Source organism: Crocuta crocuta, unplaced genomic scaffold, assembly GCF_008692635.1.
Source record: "Crocuta crocuta isolate KB4526 unplaced genomic scaffold, BGI_CrCroc_1.0 scaffold96, whole genome shotgun sequence".
NCBI classification, from domain to species: Eukaryota; Metazoa; Chordata; class Mammalia; order Carnivora; family Hyaenidae; genus Crocuta; species Crocuta crocuta.
This window is the reverse complement of record NW_027531522.1, coordinates 6,155,306-6,176,633: the sequence shown is the minus strand read 5'-3', so window position 1 is coordinate 6,176,633 and position 21,328 is coordinate 6,155,306. Positions and strand designations below refer to the sequence as shown.

General features: G+C 38.9%; 1 protein-coding gene across 1 annotated transcript in view; it reads left to right on the top strand.

Moving 5' to 3' along the window:
• The window catches only part of PLXDC2 (plexin domain containing 2), a 447,796-nt gene that overhangs the window by 171,458 nt on the left and 255,010 nt on the right, over nucleotides 1-21,328 (top strand). The window lies entirely within an intron of this gene.

Sequence of the window (21,328 nt, the reverse complement as noted above, 5' to 3'; positions counted from 1 at the left end):
TATTACACTGTTTAACTTTCCATTGTCCTTAGCATTGCAAATCACAAAATATGATCCTGTTAGTTCTCCAGATCTAACAAAAACAAAGAGCTCAATCTTATGGAAATAAGCAAAACCCACCCAAACAAGCATGGAGGCTATTGATTCAGTTTGCTGTAGCAAGAGTCAGCTTCCCTCACTTCACTTTGGCAGAGACTCAAAAGCAGGCAGGGGAGTGGGAAAGTCTCTCACTTAAAAAAAGGGAAGGCTTCAGGTATGCTCAGGATTGGAAGTTGGCACGGAGAAGCTGGAGGTGGGTTAATTAGAAGCAGAGCATCTCATGTGATCGATTTGGGGAGTATATTTGGTTTTAACTGAGTTAGACCTAGGGACAAAAAATAGGAAAGCTGTCAATTATTCATCAGGTCCTAATCATTCCAGGCTCGTTGTGGCTGAGGTTGTTTCCCTGCGTTGGTTGCTGTAGAGGTTGGGGGTAAGAGTTCTACTGTTATCCGTGGTCTGCCTATTGTCTGTTTGTGTATGCTCTCTCAAACTGAAGTTTTAGTTCCTATTTTCTCCTCGGTGATCAGTTCCTACTTTTTAAGAACCAAACAGCATTCTTTGTACTGCCCTGAAGCTGGTTATTTAGCAAAAGAACTCAACTTCATGAAACAGACAACGCATAGTTCTCCAAATAGTATCAAGGCATCATTTTTGTCCCTACACAGCGAGAGGAGTCTTCAGAAGATCTGAAGCACAGGCCTTTGGGATTCTGAGTATGTGAGAAGCCCAGAAATTTTCAAAACCTCTCTCCATCTCCTTTGCCAGTATTATGAGTCCGGTGGTCCCTGTCTGCCCCAGCCAGGCCCCTTAACAGGCAAGAGAAGATGTGCCAGGAGCAGAAGTCATATAATATCTGTAAGAGGCTATTCTGACTCCTGCAGAGTGCCTGCTATTTTGGCAACGGTGTTGTTATAGCAACTCAGAGAGGGCAACATAATTCTTCCCTGAGCACTCTTTAGCTGGGGTGCAGCATAAAGAAAGGAGAGTTGCACAGAAGCAGAGGTGTTTACTCTCTGCCCAGAACTGGTAGCCTACTGAGATTCAAAGAGGAGAACACACATTCCTAGAACTCTGTGATCTCTAGGCAGGATGCCGAATTTTCTTAATCATTTGTAAAATAGAAAATCCCTTTGCTCAGGGATGTATTAACACTCCTCAAAATACAGTCCTAGTTGTTACTATAGCCATGATTTTGTAATTCAGCCAATTTTTCTCTTTTCTACCTTAACAGAGGATCTCACGTAATGTCAGTGGTTTTGAATCAGTGGAAAAAGAGGAGGAGGAAGGAGAGTGCAGGCGCGGAGAGCTATGTGCTGGGTAATCACTCCGTGCTCAGGTCTGCCAGGCACAGTAATAGATATCATCTTGCCTGGTCCTGACATCAGCCTAGTGCGATTTGTGTCTCCAGGTTCACTGGGTAATCTCAGTGACTTTTACATGTCGGCAATTTCAGATTTAGGTTTAGTATTTTTCCTAAGCTCTTCCATTAGTGAATAAAGGGGCTGGTATTTAAACCCGGGCCTGCCCAACACCCAAGATTTATCTTTTCTACTTGACTTCGCTTCTCTTCCTCTAATATAAGGAAAAGCAAATGGTCCTTTGATTGTGTAATGATTTTGGACAGTGGCAGCACCCGAATATTGATGTGAAAGTAACTTAAGGGTTTCAGTCTGGCTGGCAGGGGACTTCATTTGAAGCTAGATTTCACAACAAGATGACTGCTCTTATTTTTAAGAGTTTATTTATTCTGATGGGGCTCTGGGGATGATGGAGATTATTGGGGACTAAAGTCCCATAAGTCACTCCTTGGCACTACCTCTAGTTCTGGAAACAAAAGCCTACATCTGAAACTTCTCTGCAAAATTTATTTATCCTGGCCCTTGAAATGGCATTTTTGAACATTGTTGTGTCTCTTTTAGGGAAATATTTTTGCCTGATTGAGTTAAACAGAAATAAGGAGGAAAAGAACCAAATGGTTATAGAGTGGCTACTCTGTGCTGGGCATTATGACAAGGTCTTTCTTATCTCTTAGGAATAAACATTTTGATTTATATCGCTTAATACAAGCAATGAGCATGAAAGACTACATGTGCTTTTTCCTTTAGATGCTTCCAAAGTTGATGTCAAGAATTTGAATGATCTTGTCCCAGAGCCCTGACTGTAGAAGTGGCTGTAAAAATGATCTGTATCCTGGTGAGACTTAAACCACCCAGAAGCGTGCACATGACATTCATGTGCACGTCCTCCTCCTCTGCCGTTGTCTGGACTTGATATCCCACTTTCACCAAAGGCAAAAACAAAATACTTACTATTCTGGCACAAATTCATTCAGAAATAGACAAAGATTGCTATTCTCTAAACTGGTGACAGTATTTTTTTCTGGCTCTGCACAAGAAGCATGTGAAGAGATAATACAGGGACTGTAAAATTTAGTATCTCACTTACAGAATTCATCCAGTTTATTGTTGTTGTCATTGTTTTCCTTTTTTTAAATATTCCCCCTATGAAGATATAAAGATGTTTTGAAACCAATTATATTTCCTGATGAGTGAGTAGGAAATCAATAATTGGCAAATGCCTCTGTTGGTCTAAATGCTGATTTATGCAGACTTTTCTTCTTGTATTTTCTCTGTTCATGTGGACATATGACTATATAGCCAGGTAAGAAGAACAGTGCCTTCTTCTGATTGGTAGGTATTAAAAGCAATCACGAGTGTGCTACTTTTTGTAATTCCTTTGGGAATATAAGGGCTTCCAAGGCTTTCAGGTAAGGTTGAATTCCACTCATGATTCAGCTTTGTTCGAGCAGCATTCAGTTAATCCCCTGACTCCAGGGACAGATGCATGGACAAGCAGCACATATGTCTTCACCTTGTTACTGGCTGTTCTTCTCTTGGCTAGCACAGAGCTCTTGAAGCCTCAGTGGCACCTTATGGAATGGGGAGGCCCTGAGCAGTGAGAATTATTGATCTTCATGAAGATCAGATTCATCACCTGACTCCCCATAATGGTGTTGGTAACTTACAGTTCTTCACCTTAAGGAAATCCCACACAAATTCTTTTCTAACACCCTGAAACAAACATGTAGTTTTTATCACTTATTTACATCCAATATTTTGAGCGTCATATTCCCTCTCTTGGAAAAATGAAAATGTTTATGGAAAGGATTGGCAAGCGTGATTTTTTTTTTCTTGCCTTGATTCAAAAACCCTGGGATGACTTGAAGAAGGGGATGTTTACAAATAGGAATTATGGATCATATAAGTGTAACTCCACACTCCAAACTGATTCAGAAATTGTGAGCCAGTCCACTGCCTCTCGGGTGTTGCACGTGTGGCTGGACCACAGGCCACGCTTTGAGTTGCAGACAGTTAGACCACAAAGCAGACTTAGCTGTTAGTTTTGAAGATATCAGTGTTCTGAAAAACCTTAGATTAAATTGAGTTGCCCACCAACAGCATGTCTTGTGAATTCCTCACTTTGGTACCAAGTTAAAAATTGCAGGCATATCTAGCAATTGTATCATCTGCGTTCACATTAAAGCTCTTATCTGAGGAAGGTACATTTGGGAATGGTCAGCAAATATGTGTGAGGGATATAGCTAAATCTCAGAAGCCAACTGTTCTCCTAAATGCATGCGTGGAAACTCTTTCTGATCTTCACCTGTAGTACATGTCAAGTTGTGTCTGCATCTTAACGTTTACAAATTTTGTAGTAGATTTCTCTAAAAAGTTAACAGTTGCTAATTGCTGCACACAAGGTTATTATGTGTATTCTAATATTTTATTGCTGTCCATAACTAAGCAATCTACTTGGAAGGAAAGAAGTCACTGGCAAGTACTTACTCTAAACAAGACTGGGGTTGCTCTGAAGATTATTTTACAGAGAAACAGGCAAATTCTTTAATACCCCATGTGGGCAGAATCTTCCTGGTATATTTGCCATATAGAGAATATATCAGAATACTCTTAGATAATGAAAATCTTATTGCCTGTGTGTCTCAAGTCTAAGTAAGCTTTCTCCATTTCAGAGCCCTGACAATCACAAAAATGACTGTAAATACAGGGTAGTAATATGACATGTCATCCCATTTCACAGAAATAGAGTAATGAAAATTTGCAGAATATTGCCATGCTGATTCTTTCCTCGGGCCACTGTTCCACTCAGGGAACTCAGAGAAGATAGTACTTACGCATGAGAAGAATGTGATACTGCAGATTTGTGACATTTTCCAAAAGAAAGAAAAGTACCACCTGATATTGAATAGCTGTGCTACTGTATTTATTATGAAAGAGAAAAGCTGGGTAGATTTTTTTTAATGAAGCATTCCCATTTTAGGAAGTCTTAAACTTGCAGAGGCTTCAGTATGTGGTTGTAAAATCAGAAAGCTGATTTTGGAAGTACTCAGGTTAATCCTGGAGAAGCACACTTACTTGACTCAAGAGTGAATTGAAATTTTCTAAATGCACTGTAGGGGTCAGATTTGGTTCCACAAGAGATGAGAAAGAAATCATTGTGAGGGTGTGTGATTGAAAAAGAGTATTGCGTAAGTTAATCAGCACCCAGAGGGAGACCCTTATTCTGTAGAGAGTTAGGATTAATGTAGAGACAAGGTGACATCTGAAGCATGTGAAAGAAGAGAGAGTTAGTAGCCAAGCATCAAGATATTTCTAGACAGAGTTTTGCACAGATAGGCAGGGGCAAGGATCTAAACTCCCTTTTAGACTATGTGTCTTAATCTGTGCAGGACACTAGAACAAAATGACCACAAACTGGCCAGCTTAAACAACAAGCATTCATTTCTCACAGTTCTGCAGCCTGCAACGTCCAAAATCAAGCTTCTGGAGGGTTTGGTGTCTGATGAGAGCCCACTTCCTGGTTCATAGAGGGCTGTCTTTCTTCTGTGTCCTCACATGGCTGATGGGGCTAGAAAGCTCTCTGGGGTCTCTTTTGTAAGGGCCCTAATCTCCATTCATGAGGACTCCACTTCATGACCTAATTACCTCCCAAAGGCCACACCTCCTCGGGCCATCACACTGAGGTTTAGGTATCAGCATATGAATTTGGGGGCGGGAGGGACACAAATGTTCAGTCCATAATACTATACCAAGGAACTCCATCCAAAAGCCCAAATCTGAGGGGTGGAAAGATGAATTAAATCTAGATGAGAATTGTTGTGAGGTAAGATGAAATAACCATTAGAGGAGAGTTATGGGTGAATGTAAGAATTTCAGAAATACTTAGATGTCTAATCATTAGCTTACATTAACCACTGTGACTCAAGTCTTGCCCCACCTTCTGGTACTTGCTTGACTCTGAGAGTCAGTTGTGGATCCCTGTCATTCCCTTCCCTGACAGGGTGACCTGTTACACCCTTGACACCATCCATCTCATATGGCCTGGAAATTGGCCTCAGGTCTTCAACCCTATATTGCCAAAGGTTGTATGCTAACAGACAACAAAGTCTATTTTAATTCCTTCTATTTTGGTAATTGGCACAAACACCTAGTTGTAAACTTCGGATTTAATCCCATTTGGTTTCTTCTAGAATATTGATGAGGACTTTTAGTCTTCCAAGAAGAACATGCACTAGAAATAATAGATCAGGCAGAACTCACCTGCAATTCTTGCTCATCCTCTCAAAAGATGATGGGGATTAAATAGAGCATATAGATCTTGCTCAATTATAGATTATTCTTAGCTTGATATGCCAACTCTTTATTGAAACAAAAATGAAAAACAAAAGCCATAGCTGTCCTTCAAAGAGTTCCACAAAGAATAACTGAATTACCTCTATGATGCTTCACTATTAGCTAATTAGGTTTATTTGCAGTAACAGCATGGAAATAGTTTTTGGAGTGATACATACTGATTGTAAAATTATTAAGTGTGTTAGTCATATAATTTATTTTCAGAAAAAGAATTATATTTTAGAGTAAATAATATTCTTATAATCTTCATTTACAAAGAAAAATACCATACTTAACCTCCCTCCACCAGACCCCTCAGGTTAACTAAAAAATATTGCAGAGTTTTTCCTACCTCAGTTTCCATACATGAGGACCCTGTTCTATCTTTTGCCATTTGTTGTATTAACGAGGCCAGTAAGAGGAAACTCCTGATAGACAGAACACCAGGTAACTGTTTATCAGTTGAATTTTTATTGTATCATCTTGCAATCATATTTTTCCTCTTTATCCAGGACAACTTCCAATGGGGCATTTAAAACACACTTATTTTTTTAGAAATTTTTTAATGTTTTATTTCTTTCTGAGAGAGAGACAGCATGAGCAGGAGATGGTCAGAGAGAGAGCTAGAGACACAGAATCTGAAACAGGCTCCAGGCTCTGAGCTAGCTGTCAGCACAGAGCCCGACGCGAGGCTCAAACCCATGTAAGATCATGACCTGAGCCAAAGTTGGATGCTTAATTGATTGAGCCACCCAGGCACCCCTAAAACACACTTATAAAAAGTATTATTTCTACATCAAAAATTATAGTATTCCTTAATGTCATAGGTCTAGATCTTTATCCAGATTGATTTTTAAAAATCATGCTGAAAAACCAGATGAATTGTTTTGGTAGTCTAGGATGTGTCCAGCCTTTACATGTTGAGCAAACGGCTCAGGGTGAAGGGGCCAGTGGCTACTAGATGTGGACTGAAAGTCAGGAGCAGCAAAGCCAACAGATGCTTGAGTCCCCTGTTATCTGGGCAGCCCCTGGAGAAGTATCCTACCATGGGATACTGCTCCAGGCAGGGCTGGGTCCCCTTAGCTTTTCCCTCTTTACTGGACAAGCATCAGAGGAGCACTTCACAGAGGAAATAAATACTCAAAGGTCAAGCACAAATGGTCCTGGCTTACCTGCCCACCATTTAGGAAGAGCCAGCACACAGGCTGGGTTGGCAGGTGCACCGGAAGACTGAGTTCAGGCTGAGCCCGTCTCCTTGTAAGGCATATAGCCTGTCTCCTTAGCTGTGCAGCTTCTGGGCAACAAAGAGACAACTTCTGGGGTCATTGACTGGACAGTCCCATTTTATGTCAATGGAATATGTCTTAAGGCCTAGTTTTTATTTCTGTGATTTTTTTTCAGAACCAGAAACTATAATAAAATGATTGTACCTCAAAGATTAAATAGGTCCGAATTACCACAGGCATGTCAACCACATGATTTTTTTATGATGACATCTGGAGAAGTATTGGGGCCCCTAATTCTTCGCAGGAAGATCTGTCACATAATGAATCTACCAGCCTCTATGATGCAAACTTACTTAAGTTTTTAGAAATACTAATACCAGTTATGTGCACTAAATCACACCAAGTCTTTGCCATTTATTTTACCTCACAAATTACTATGCACTCTACAAAGTAGCACCAATGCATTTGAAAAATAAAGACTGTAGACCTCTGATAAACAATGATGTTCTGTAACTTTATGTGACACCCATAAGATTCAGTGGACCTTTGTCAAAGATATCTCATGGGTCTTTGCTAAATATTGTGATTCAGTTGGAAACAATGTTAGATCTAAACATTAGATATAAATCAGCCATTGCAAATATAGGAGACTCTGGGGCACCTGAGTGGCTTAGTTGGTTGAGTGTCTGACTCTTGATTTCAGCTCAGGTCATGATCCCAGAGTCATGGGATCAAGCCCTGTGTCCAGCTCTGCACTGAGCATGGAGCTTGCTTAAGATTCTCTCCCTCCCTCTGCCCCTCTCCCCTGCTCATACTTTCTCTCTTTCTCTAAAATATAGAAAGGGAACAAATATGAGACACTTAAAATTTTCTATTTGACCTTGAGGTAAGAAAAATTGCATTTTTTAAATTTTTTAGCAATGATGTATATTACACTTTGCTAAGTATTCAAGGTACTTTTACTCTTTGCATTTCTGAAGTAGTTTTAAGATGGATAAGGGTCTCTTTTTAACAAAGCATGCATGTGTATATTCATATCCATTGCTTTTTGCATTTGTCATAAAGAAATTTGCTAATGTGGCACTCTATACTCTATTAAGGAATGCATCAAATATATGAAGGTCCTTTTAAGAAAGGGTGGTGGGGGTTAACATTCAGGATGAAAAGAGACTGCTTTTTCTTTTTGTGTATCCCTGAAAGAAAACCTTTCTGTTCATGCCCCAGCGATGCATAGATGTCTGAATCTGCCTAGAAACAAGAGAGGAATTGAGCTCTGCAGCCCTTGGGAACAGTTGGTTTGAGCTATTCTCTATATGGTATTTCAAGCCTGAGCTCTTAAATTGAAATAATAGTTTGGAATCCATGGCACTGAATTGAATGAATGGATTAAACACTGCTGAAATTATTTCTCTTTTAGAAGTAATTTCTAGCTCTTTTGTAAATGTCATTTGCAAAACTTTTAGAAATCTTATGGGTGTCACATAAAGTTACAGAACATCATTGTTTATCAGAGGTCTACAGTCTTTATTTTTCAAATGCATTGGTGCTACTTTGTAGAGTGCATAGTAATTTGTGAGGTAAAATAAATGGCAAAGACTTGGTGTGATTTAGTGCACATAACTGGTATTAGTATTTCTAAAAACTTCTAGAAATGTAATTTCTAGCTCTTTTGTAAATGTTTACCCAATCCCCAGCGAGAAAAGCAAAGCTATGGGAAACACTAACATTCACCTTTTAGGCAATATCTCTATCTATCTATCTATCTATCTATCTATCATCTGTCTGTCTGTCTATCTATATTATTTTGGATTTGCAGTACTTATCCCATTTGGGACCAAGAGGATTTGAAATAAAAATTTGCAAAGTAAAATTCTAAGTGTTTAAGTTAAAAGTTCACTTAGTCACAGCATCTTTTATTAAGGGGGTCTTTTAGGTACTTCCAAAACTAAAAGCATCTCATCTGGTGATGGGATTATCTGCCTAAAAAATGTAATGTTAGTAATGCTTTCTAACTTTTTAGGGTTTCATGAATTCTAGTCTGGAAAATTCTATAATTTTCAGAGATGAATGCAATGATTTGTGATTATCAGATTTTTTTCTCTAATAAAATTTTAGTTTACAATATCCTAGGTTAGACTTTGCACAATGTTCATATTGGAATGCAATTTTTTATTGTTCTTCATTTAAAAATAGCATAGAGTAAAATATTGTTTAAAATTTCATGTTCTGGTGGTGCCTGGCTGGCTCAGTCAGTAGATCATGCAACTCTTAATCTTGGGGTGTGGGTTTGAGCTCCGTGTTAGGGGTAGAGATTATTTAAAATAAAATCTTTGTTTAAAAAAGTTTCATGTTCTGAAATTTTTTACAAAGAACATTAACAAACCTTCCCAGAGAACTTAAAAACCAGGGGACACTTGGGCGGCTCAGTTGGTTGAGCATCCGACTTCGACTCAGGTCATGATCTCATGATTTGTGAGTTTGAGTCAGCACAGAGCCTGCTTCGGATCCTATGCCCCCCCACCACCACTCCCCCAAACTAAGTTTGAATAAACGAATAAACATTTAAAACAAAAAGAACTTAGAAAACAGTGAATTTGTCCATTATAAATACAATGACCTGTCATTTTAACAATCAAGTATAAACAATATTTTCTTTTTCTTAAATATCAGTTCAACAAAGAATGACTTGCTGTCTTTGTCCACTGAAGAATCAGATATCTCTTTATTATTTTTATGAGTGAATGGGATTAATCTTTACCAGAATAGAAGAGTGTCCTATTCAGATAGGAAAAACACAATCCAAAGAATAAGAAAACTACTTTATGGATATATATAGAAATATGCCAGATCAAAATAATAATTCTCATTAGAAATTTTTCTCACATACTGATTGGACATGGGGATCAGAAAATCATCTTTAAAGGAAAACAAAAGCTTTATATATACACTGCTCCTCCAGAACCTTGTGGAAAAGAGTGTTTTTGCTAGAAACCTAAGGAAATAATCAGTAAATTCAAAAGACCTCCTCTCCTTCCTGCCAATGGCTCATCCAACAGGAGTCTGTTTATGGAAGACTTAAGGCAGCTACAGTTCAGTTACTCATTGGTCCACGAAGAACTGAACTGGAGGGGCACCTGGGTGGCTCAGTCCATTTGGTAAGCATCCGGCTTTGGCTTAGGTCATGATCTCGTGGTTTGTGGTTTCTAGCCCCACATCGAGCTCAAAGCTCAGAGCCTGGAGCCTGCTTTGGATTCTAGGTTTCCTTCTCTCTCTGCCCCTCCCTAACTTGTGCTTTGTCTCTCTGTCTCTCAAAAATAAATAAAAACATTAAAATTTTTTTAAAAACTGAACTGGAAATCAGAATCACTTTTGCCATGATGGTCAGAACATTGTTTTGTCTCATTGAGTAGGTTTGCTTGGTCTGAGCAGATGTAGAATGTATTTGAGATGCATTGTTCAAGCATTTTTTTCCTTGAACATTTGCATTTAACTGCCATTTGAAAGATTTTTTTAAATTTTGCTTTGTAAAAGTGTATTTCTTACTTTGTTATTAAAAAAAGAATGTGATATAGTCTTCATAAAACCAAAGTCATTTGCATAAAAGGACAAAAGAACAAACTTATGCATTTTTATGTTCTTAAGAAAAATGTTTAACCAACTTCAAAGGTAATTATTTTTTTAAGTTGGTGAACACTTGTGAATGCAAATTAGAGTAAGTGGTAAATGACTGTGGGACTGTCCTTCCTGATTTCCTATTGACTTCTTAAACGTTGGTCATAGAGAAATAAGGAAGAGGAAATGATCTCCTGCTTTGAAATAGTCCCTGAAACAAAGCAATGAGCGAGTTGACAGCATGGAAGCAGAATCTGGGACAAACATTAATTTTCTCATTTTGTTCCTTTTTATTCTAGCAGTGCTTTCTACCTCATGATCTTCTGTCTGCTCAATAGCCACTACGTCAATGTATCATTGTCTTTCTTTGATCTGCAGTTGAGAAATTAAAATTGAAGAATTTGACATTGTAGGTAGTGGTTTTAAAATTCTGTATGTGTTGGCAAGGTTGCTATGTGCTAGAGACAGTTTTAAAAGTATAAAAATAGAAATTTTGGTAATTTGTAAATATATGTTATTTGTGTTATCTATGCACGTCTGTGTGTGCATCTATTATGTGTATGTACATGTACACATATGCATATGTACATCATTCCTAATGGTCACCTCTGTGGGGGAAAATTAAGAGTGGCTTGAAAAGCTCCCTTCCTTACAGTTAGTTTCTACTTTAATTAAATGTCTTATTTTCCTGAGCAATACAGCTGGCATGTTTTTTCATGGCAACAATAAAAATTAAACAGCTACCTGAAAGACTGGACAACACTCCTTTTTGCGTCAGTGGATGCTTTAAATATGCTCTTTATTTTCTAAATGCTTATTTATCTATTTATTTAGATAATGAGCTGGGGAGAGGCAGAGAGAGAGGGAGAGAGAATCCCTAGCAGGTTCCATGCTATCAGTGCAGAGGTTGAAAAGGGGCTTGAACTCACAGACCATGAGTTCATGACCTGAACTTGATCAAGAGTTGGATGCTTTCTGACTGAGCCACGCAGGCATCCCTAAAAATGCTCTTAAGACTATGCCTTGGAAGATTCGGAGAAACAGTGGAAGTAATCAGCATCATGACTTTTTCTAAATAATGGGGGTCAGAAATTATGAAAATGGAAAGAAGATATGATGGTAGGCTTAAGATAATGGGGCAGCTCAAATGGGACTCTCCAGTTCTCTTTCTTCACGGACCCTTTCAGCACATGTACATAGACCCTTATGAGTCTTGTTCCTTGATTTGTTTCAATCACTGGGGTCCCTCTTCTTCCTTAGTAGCAAATTTGCTGTCTCAGCCAAGTATTTTTCTTGACTAGAAACTCACATACTGTCTATAGCTGTGTAGTCTAAATCTGTCCTACCCTGTCTCCATTACTACAAGGCCTTTGGAGAGGTATAAAGTAAGTTCTAGAATAAGTGAAAAAGCCTCTCTGCTTACAGTAAGGTTTGCCAAATGGAACTCTGTGGATATTTTTCCAAACCATAAAGCCATGAAATGACCAGACTATTTCAAAAGACCCAGACTAGGGAAGCCTACCTCAGATGACAACCTCCATAGGAGATGAGACAATGCTGAATCTTCACTGACGTTCATAAAGTGTTCATTGATCTGAAGCAGATTTTGTTGGATGCAGGAAGAGTGGTATTTAAGTGAGGGTTAAACATAAAATCCAGAGATGAATGAAAGGTTGTACTTCCTTTTTGACCAAGAAAACCAAGACTCACTTGAGGCTTGGACCATAAGGAAGACAGAATGTGACAGGGACTAGAGCTAGATTACCACAAGAGCCTGATATTTGTTCTGGCCATTTCCACAATAAAATGAGTAGTGAAGTGGGGTATACAATTATAGTTTGTCCACTGGGATTCTTTGTACAGCAGTAAATTTGTTTTTGCCCTGAAATGGTCTGAGTACCATTTTTCTTCTGCAGAAGAAGACATGAAGAACAAAGGAAAGAAAGGTAGTAAAAGAGATGCAGGGAAATTACATATCCCATGCCATGGTGAGGAACCCCTTTTCCCCTGGGCACAGGCACAGGGACACATCCTTCCTCGCCTATCCAGAAATGGTGCTTGCTTCCACTGGGGTCTCCCATCTATTTGTGTGGATGGAAGCTCATGCAACTACCTATACCAATGTTCTTCCTCATCCCTGAAGCCATGGTTTTGAGGAATTACAGCTGTGAGTCTGTCCACATACAAAATCATAGAAAGAGACAGCAATTCTGGTATTAGCAGTGTCACTCCCTACAGAGTCCTGGAGCAGAGCAAAGTGATGCCACAGTGGTTTGCAAAGGCGCAGGGGTGCTCTTGCAGACGAAGTATCCTCTGGGCTTTAACAAGCCTCTGCAGCTTCCGCTCTTTCTCCAGCCATTTGCCTTCTGTTGTGCCTGTTTTTATCCACTTAACTGCCTTTCTCTCTTCTTTCTCTCCCAGACAACCACAAATTGAAATGCTACAAAAGCACCCATTCCTAAATACAGAGACAGAGACAGAGTACAGAAATGCACTCTACTGCTTTCTGTCCAGGCCACCGACAATAGAAAACCTGAAGCCATGCTGTGAACCTACCCACCCTGAGTGCTAATGGGACTTTTTCGGTTGACAGCAGGCATCCATAGAGCTTCCAGATAAGCAGAGATCACTGGGGATCTAAGTAGTAAAAAGGGGAATAAGGTACATCAAAACACTGGATCCTCCTGGATTGTGCACCCATTTACTTCTTGGTGAATCATCCATGGTCCCATTTCCTTTTATAGAGTAATCCAGTTCTTAACTTCCTGAAGGGAATCAAGAGGCACAGATTTCCAAGTTCCCCTGTGATGTGATCAATCTGGAATTTCTCTTTCCATTTTCTTGATGGATTATATATCTGCCTACTTCTAACATGAAGTAATCGAATTACATTGTTAAAAATGACTGTATAAACCATTTGGTTTTGTTTGATTACTCCCTTTCATTCCCATAGATTTCCTCCAAACAGAATTCCCATGTACTAAAGATTTCACTTCCTAAATTACTAGCACACTCCAAGTTTGTTTGCCTGTGATTCTACTAAAATCTTTAGTAAATTGCTTGGGTTCTGAGTGTTCTGACTCTTCAGTCCCATATTTAAAGATAATCATGGGATTTATATTCAGTTGGCAAGTTCTGGTCCTTGGGGTCACTCCAGTAATAGTCCAAGTGTTAAAAAAAAAAAAAATCAGTGGCACATGTGGCATGATTTATTGCAAGGGAATCTCTTCTTGGATATAGAAAATTATGGGACATGGGGACTGTGGCAGACCAAAACAAGAATACCCAGCTAATGACGTGGCTGCTACCCAGCAGCAGCTGACTGGGGCCGTGTTGGAACATGGGCGCAGGATACAGGATGGCAGATCTTTTCGTTTCTCAAGACATATCACAACACTGGCTACTCTTGAATTCTTTTTTTTTTCTTAATCACTTGTGGATTCATGGAGTGATGACAAAATAAATATGTCTATGGGCCCACTATCCAATGGGCCACCAGACGCTGTTGCTAGCATACACCAAACAAATGACTAATCACATTCTTAATTGATAGAACTTACCATGTCATCTCTCAAAAGGCCATTTTATTTCCAAGTTCTGGGAGGCACCACACTGGTACCTTCAATGTGTCTCATAGGCAGCTGTATGTTGAGTTGAATTCAGTCAGATGTAATATGATCCTCGGTTATATATTCCAGATTTTTTCTATCCTATTTTTCCTCTATACTCATTTTCTGTAAATAAAGTCCAAGTGGACAACTTCTCCTTGCTTCTATTGGAAACAAGTTACTGAAAACAAAAGTAGAAGTTGGTTTCAGAGGTCTCGCCTTCACTGGTTGTTATGAAGGAAGTTTCCAAGATTATTTTCTTGTTCCTCAAAAATATTGCAGTGTATGAAATCACTGTCAGGAGAAATCTATGGTTATTTATGATTGATACAATATTTTATGTTTCAAAAGCATTCAGGCATAATGAGAAAAATTTCTACATATTCTGTTAATTATGTATAAATATTGTTAAACAATCGACATTATTCAAATAATTATTTTGTGGTTATTTCTCTTGGAAGACTGAAACATTTTTTTAATTAAAATTTTTCTTCCAAATTTGTATTTAAATTCTAGTTAGTTAAGATAAGGACTGAAACATTTTAGACTTACCAGCAGAAGAAATTGAGAAAATCACAGCGATTTGAGACACTGGCAAAAGATTTAACTTTTAATAAGACAGAAGTGTGGTCTTGTCTATATCTAACCAACCTACTAAAAATAATAAATAACAAATGGATTAAACTGTGTGACTCTATGATCACCATGTATTCAATAGTAATGAGTAATATATATATATATGTGTGTGTGTGTGTGTGTGTGTGTGTGTGTGTATAATTTTTCTTCCAGTAGATAGATTTGGAAGAAAAAAAAAAAAAGAATGAAAATCAACCAAATAACTGTTTGGGGAGCAAATTTTAGTGTGAGAATATTGTATTTCTTTTCAATTTTATAGCAGTTTCTGTAAACAGTACCATACACAAAGTATTTGCTTTAAAGGTATGATGGAGTAACTGAGTTCAGCCTAGATTATTGGCAGAGCCAGGATAAGGACCCCAATCTCCTGTTTCTGGCTCCAGAGGCCAGCCGCCCTTTCCTATGTACCCCCACGCTGCAGCACTTTCTCTTGATTCCTGATACCTGATACTTGGTGCTCTGGATTGAATTGTGCCTCCCTGTTGAAGCCCTATGTTCATATGTTGAAGCCCTAGTTCCCCATGTGACTGTTGGGAGATGAGGCCTTTATGGAGATAATTAAGTTTAAATGAGGGTGAGGTCTTAATCTTATAGGATTGTTGACCTTATAAGAAGAGAGAGAGAGAGAGAGAGAGAGAGAGAGAGAGCACACTTTTTCTCCATGTGCACACACCAAGGAAAGGCTATATGAGGACTCAGTGAGAAGGTGGCTGTTGGCAAACCAGGGAGAGGGTTCTCATCAGAACATGATTACGCTGGCACCCTGATCTCAGACTTCCAGCCTCTAGAGCTGTGAGAAAATAAACATCTGTGCTTTAAGCCATTCCGTCTATGGCATTTAGTTATGGCAGCCCACGTTGACAAAGACACCTGGTATACATGTGTATACATGGTGTACATAAATTACCTGACACTTTCTGAAAGACGTCCTTATGAAATTTCCAATATTGAACCCCCTGACCTCCTGATCTGAACTAGTCTACCCTTTATTAATAAGAATCCTACTCATCTTCATTCATGTGACTGGCTGCATGGATTCTCATAGTGCATCTCATATTACATCTTCTTTCCACTCGTTTCCTCATGACTCATTTCTAGTGACTTGTGATAGTTTCTCTCTTGAAGAAAAGTAGCCATTGTAACTTACTAAACTAAACTTCATCTTCTTCATTCATATGGACTCCCTCTTTCTGGCACTTGAGTGTTCCTTAACCTCTTTTTTGTATGTCTCTCTCTGCTTATGGTCTACTATTTGTTTTTTGTTTTCTTAAATAGTTTATTGTCAAGTTGGTTTCCATATAACACCCAGTGCTCATCCCAGCAAGTGCCCTCCTCCATGCCCATCACTCCCCTTCCCCTCCCTCCCCACCCCCATCACCACTCAGTTCATTCTCAGCATTCAGGAGTCTCTCATGTATGGTCTACTATTTTTAAACAGTATTGTCTTAATAGTTTGAAAGTTTTGGCTATAGTGTCTCAGAAATGGAATTGTATGGCTAAATTCTTTACCTCTCTCCCACACTTTCCATGCATAGACAGAACCACTCACAACTGCACACATCCTTCAGTAAACATTAATGCCTCTTAACAAAAATTAAACTTCAGTTAATGATGCCTTTCTCCTTGCACCCCAGAGAACCCTAATTAGGATAAGATATTACATAAGGTAAATAGCATCCTAAGAGTTTTGACCTAAATAAATGATTACAAGCTAGAGATAGAATGTATAATAGAAAGGTGGTGAGTACAAAAGAAGAAAATGCAGAGCTTTTTTTATAAAGTTCAGATTGACTTCAGGTTGTTTCCTATCTAAATAGCAAATTGTTTATTTAGTCACCAGTTACTTCAGTAACTAGTTTTTTAATATAGCTAAACTATGTAGCTTAAATATAGCTAAAGATAGTTCAAATAATCTGAGATATTATAAAATGTATTTCTTATCCAAATACATGAATCTTATCTATAATATCCCCAACAGCCCTTGCTCAAAGTCTTTCAATGGGAATTTGACCCTGTTGGAAGAGAAAAAAATTATTTTTAACATCTTAATTTATTAAAGAGGGGTTTTTTTTTTTCATCTTTAGCCAACGTTTTAGCCCCAGAATATTCATGTACGTACCTTCATTCTGACCTCTGATGCAGTAGGGCCAGTACTTTTGTTATCCAGGGTTCTCTTCCCCATTCATTTCTCACATGACTTGACCTGCAGACCTCAACCATTTAGATCTTTCTCCTTTGGCCACATTTTATTTATTCAATGTATTGTTAAAATGCTGAAATCACAATTGTACTCCATAAAAATTCATCACAGAACTATTGTGTATCAAGTAGTGGACTAGCAATTGTACCTCAAATTAATATTGAACAATCAGTATAAATGTATTTATATTTTATAGATTTATTAATTAATTGATGTTTCAGAATATGTTTTTTACAAGATAAGTTTCCTAGCTTTCATCCATTCATTTTTTAAAATTTATTCTCTCAACATATATTTAATCAGTGCCAGCTGCTACAGTTTTTTAGTAAATAAAGCAGATATGAACCATGACCTCTTATAACTTACAGCCTAGTGGGGGTAGATAGAAGTTAAGCAATAAATAAATCTAGAATCCTAAGTATGAAGGAACAAAGTGTATGCAGAGATGAGGATTATTAGATGGGAGTGAAGGCCGTCTAAGATAATATAGTTGAGGAAGACATCTCCAAAGAGGTGAAATTTATGTTGAGACATTAATGGTGGAGCTCGCAGGATGGAACATTCAGGGTAAGGAACACAGCACTGTGAGAAGGCACTGAGCAGGGAGATTCCAGGAACTGATGATAAGGCCAAGACGCCAAAGTGGGCAGAGAGAGAAAGTAGCACAAGAAGACAGAAGCATAAGGCTAACGTCAGAGCCTAGAAGTCTTTAAAAACCACATGAAATAACTTGCATTTCTTTGGCGCCTCATGTACTCCATGAGCATTATTTGTCCTGCGGATAGTTTGATCCCCAAGGGATCAAGAAGCTGCATTTTTGAATAAGGATTAGAAGATCAGAAACATGCAAACAAACTTCGACACCCCTGCACCCCTGCATAGAATGCTTGCCACGGCTCTCTATGCCTGCACAGTAGTCCGTTAGCACTCAGAGGAACTATCAGGACCTTAGGGGCTCCTTAGAGCCCTGTACCAAGAAGAAGAAATGTGAAGCACATGTACATACTCATTTGCTAGATGCATTATTACTATATGGAGGTAGGGGGGAGGAAAGCTTTGACTTTGAACATGGAAACCTTGCAACTTTGCTAGAGACCTTGTTAATAAAACATTTTGTCTGATTCTAAGAAAGTCTCTAGGCTTTAGCTCAACAATTTTATGGCCAATACTTTTGATTACAGATACTCTAATATACCATGAAAGGGGAAGGCTTAAGAAACACTGAGGCAGTGACCTCTAGAGTTCGAGTATCATCATAAAATCAAATGGAAAAAAAAGGGACACAGTGTTTTCATTTGAAAAGTAATGACATTTAAAAATCTATATTATATAAAATCCCTATCATTTCAGAAAAATAAAATGTTAAAAAGAAATAGAATATATTAGAATAAAAGGTGAATAACTTGAATATATCTTTTTTAAAAAATTCACCAAGTTAGCCTTATTTTTTTGCATGTTACTGTTTAAAAACGACTGTATTATCAATTCTTTACTCCTGATCTAAAATATTTATCTATATTAGAAATGCCTTGATAATTACGCAAACAATGTTAATTTTTGGTAGGCAGTATTCAAGCTGTATTTAAAAGATCACCCCACAGAGACGTCCGAGCAGATGACAGAATAGGAAGACCTCAGGCTCACCTCCTGATACAACTAGGTAACACTGACATGAGTGTAAATAACCAGAAAATGACCCAAAGACTGGCAGAATAAACTCCATATCTATATGTAGGGAAGAGGCCCCATCAAAGAAGGTATGAAGGGCAGAGTAGCAGTCAGGAACTAAGTGGACTCCCAGGACTCTCTGAAGGACACCATGGCATTGAGAGGGGAGAGAAACAAACCCCTAGACCAGGGAGCCCTCACGGGGAAGATGAATCGCCATAGCACTTGACTTTGAAAAGCAGAGGTTCTCAGTTTTCATAAGTTCGTGCAACCAGCAGGACTTAAAACCTGGAATTTTAAAAAATCAGCAGGGTTAGCTTTGGTGGAGAGCCAGTGAGTGGGTGAGGACACACTGAGTCCTGGCACTTAAAAAACAACACAACAAATAGCTCCCCTGAGATGCAACATAGAAATTGCAGTTTGAAAGACACCTGGAGCATAGGGGTAGAAGAGTTATTTACTAATCTCTCAGAGTGTATCCAGGAGGGACAGAAATCACTGGGGAACTTCTCCAGGAAGAAAGGACCTGGCAGGAGCCATATCTCCCTCCCAACCTCCCCTCTCCCCACCCCTATCCATACCCCCACATTAACATAGGGCCACCTGTGGGACTCACTACCTAAGTTGCTATTACTGCCACCCACTCCCCTATACTGTGCTTCAGCTACTCCACCCCTCTGGACAGCCTGCCTCAGTCTGGGCACTTGCAGGGACCCTCACACAGAGGATTGGCAGTACTCAGAGGTTACTAGTATCTCCACCCTGCTCCACTGCCTGCCTCCCACACTGTGCTTCAGCGGGTCTACCCTCTCCAATATGCCAGGCCCATACAAGGTAGAGCCACAGGCCTGGCAGTGTGTGGGCAGCCCCTGCCTGTGCTGGCCACCACCACTCCCAAGTGACTCCTGACTCAGAGAGAGGGAAATATAAACACACACACACCCATCAGATGGAAGCCACAGTACTAGCCTAGAAACAGATAGCTAGTCTCACAGCAGTCCCTCCCACCAATGACAGCTTCTGAGGGGACAACACAGAGAAAGCATCCTACAGTTCAGTGTTATTGCATCTCAGCAAATGCCTCATCTGACTAAAATCAAGCAGAAGGTGTCCCCAGACTGGCTCACTAACAGCACAGGGAACAAACAGTGCCCACAACAGGTAAAGAGAGCTATTGCATGTGACTGGACTGAAGGGAAAAGCAGCTCAGCTGCAACACAGGGTGCATACATCACACCTAGGAGACACCGGTGAAGCGCCAGGCTATGGGGAACAGGAGACACTGCACTGCAGGCACTACAGGGCCTCTTCTTCATAAGGTCATTACTTTCAAGTGCAGAAGAAGTAGCTGACTTTCCTAACACGGAAAAAGACACATAGGAGACAGAAGAATATGTCTCAAATAAAAGAACAAAACAAAACCACAGCAAGAGACCTAAGTGAAACAGAGATAATTAATATGCCTCATAGGGAATTTAAAATAATGATCCTAAAGATATTCACTGGACTTGAGAAAACAGTGGAGGACCTCACTGAGACTCCTAATAATGATATAAAAAAGAACCAATGAGAGATTAAGAATATAATACATGAAATTAAAAACACACTAGGTGGAATTGATAGTACACTAGTTGAATCAGAAGAATCAATCAGTGACCTGGAGGACAGAGTAATGGAAAGTAATTAACTGAGCAGGTGAGAGAGAAAAAATTATGCAAAATAAAAATAGACTTAGGGGCATCAAGGACACCATCAAACATAGTATCATTTGCATTATAGGGATCCCATAAGAAGAAGAGAAAAAGGGAGGCAGTAAATTTATTCAAAGAAAAAATAGCTGAAAACTCCCCAAATTTGGGGAAGGAAACAGAAATCTATATCCAGGAGGCACAGAGAGTCCCAACAAAATCAATCTAGGGAGGTCCACCAAGACCCATAGTAATTAAGATGGCCAAGAAGTAGTGATAAAGAGAAAAATTTTAAATTGGAAAGAGAAAAGAAAACAATTACATACAAGTCAAACACCATAAGGCTATCAGCTTAATTTTTAGCAGAAACTTTATAGTCCAGAGTGAGTAACATGATATATTCAAAGTGCTGAAAAGAAAAAAAATCTGCGCGCAAGAGTACTCTATCCATCAAGGAGAGATAGAGAGTTTCCCAGGCAAGCTAAAGGAATTCATGACCATTAAACCAGTCCCTAAACAAGGACTCTTTAGGGGGAAAGGAAAGGCCACAAGCAAGAGTAAGGAAAGTAGGCAATACAAAAACAGTAAAAATAAGTCTGTCTGTAAAAATCAGTCAGGGAATTCACAGAATAAAAGGATGTACACTATGACACCATATACCTAAAACATGGGGAGGAGAAGAGTAAAGGATGGGTCCAAACATAAACCACCATCAACTTAATACAGACTGCTATGTGAAGGAAACAACCTGAATGGTAGCCATAAATCAAAACCCAATTATAGAGATTAAAAAAAGAAAGGAATCCAAGTATATCACTAAAATATATCAATTAGTCATGAGAGAAGAGAGCAAGAGAAGAAAGAAATGGAGAAAAACTACAAAAACAAGCATAAAACAAGTATCAAAATAACAATAGATGCATACCTATCAATGATGACTTGAACATAAAGGGACTGA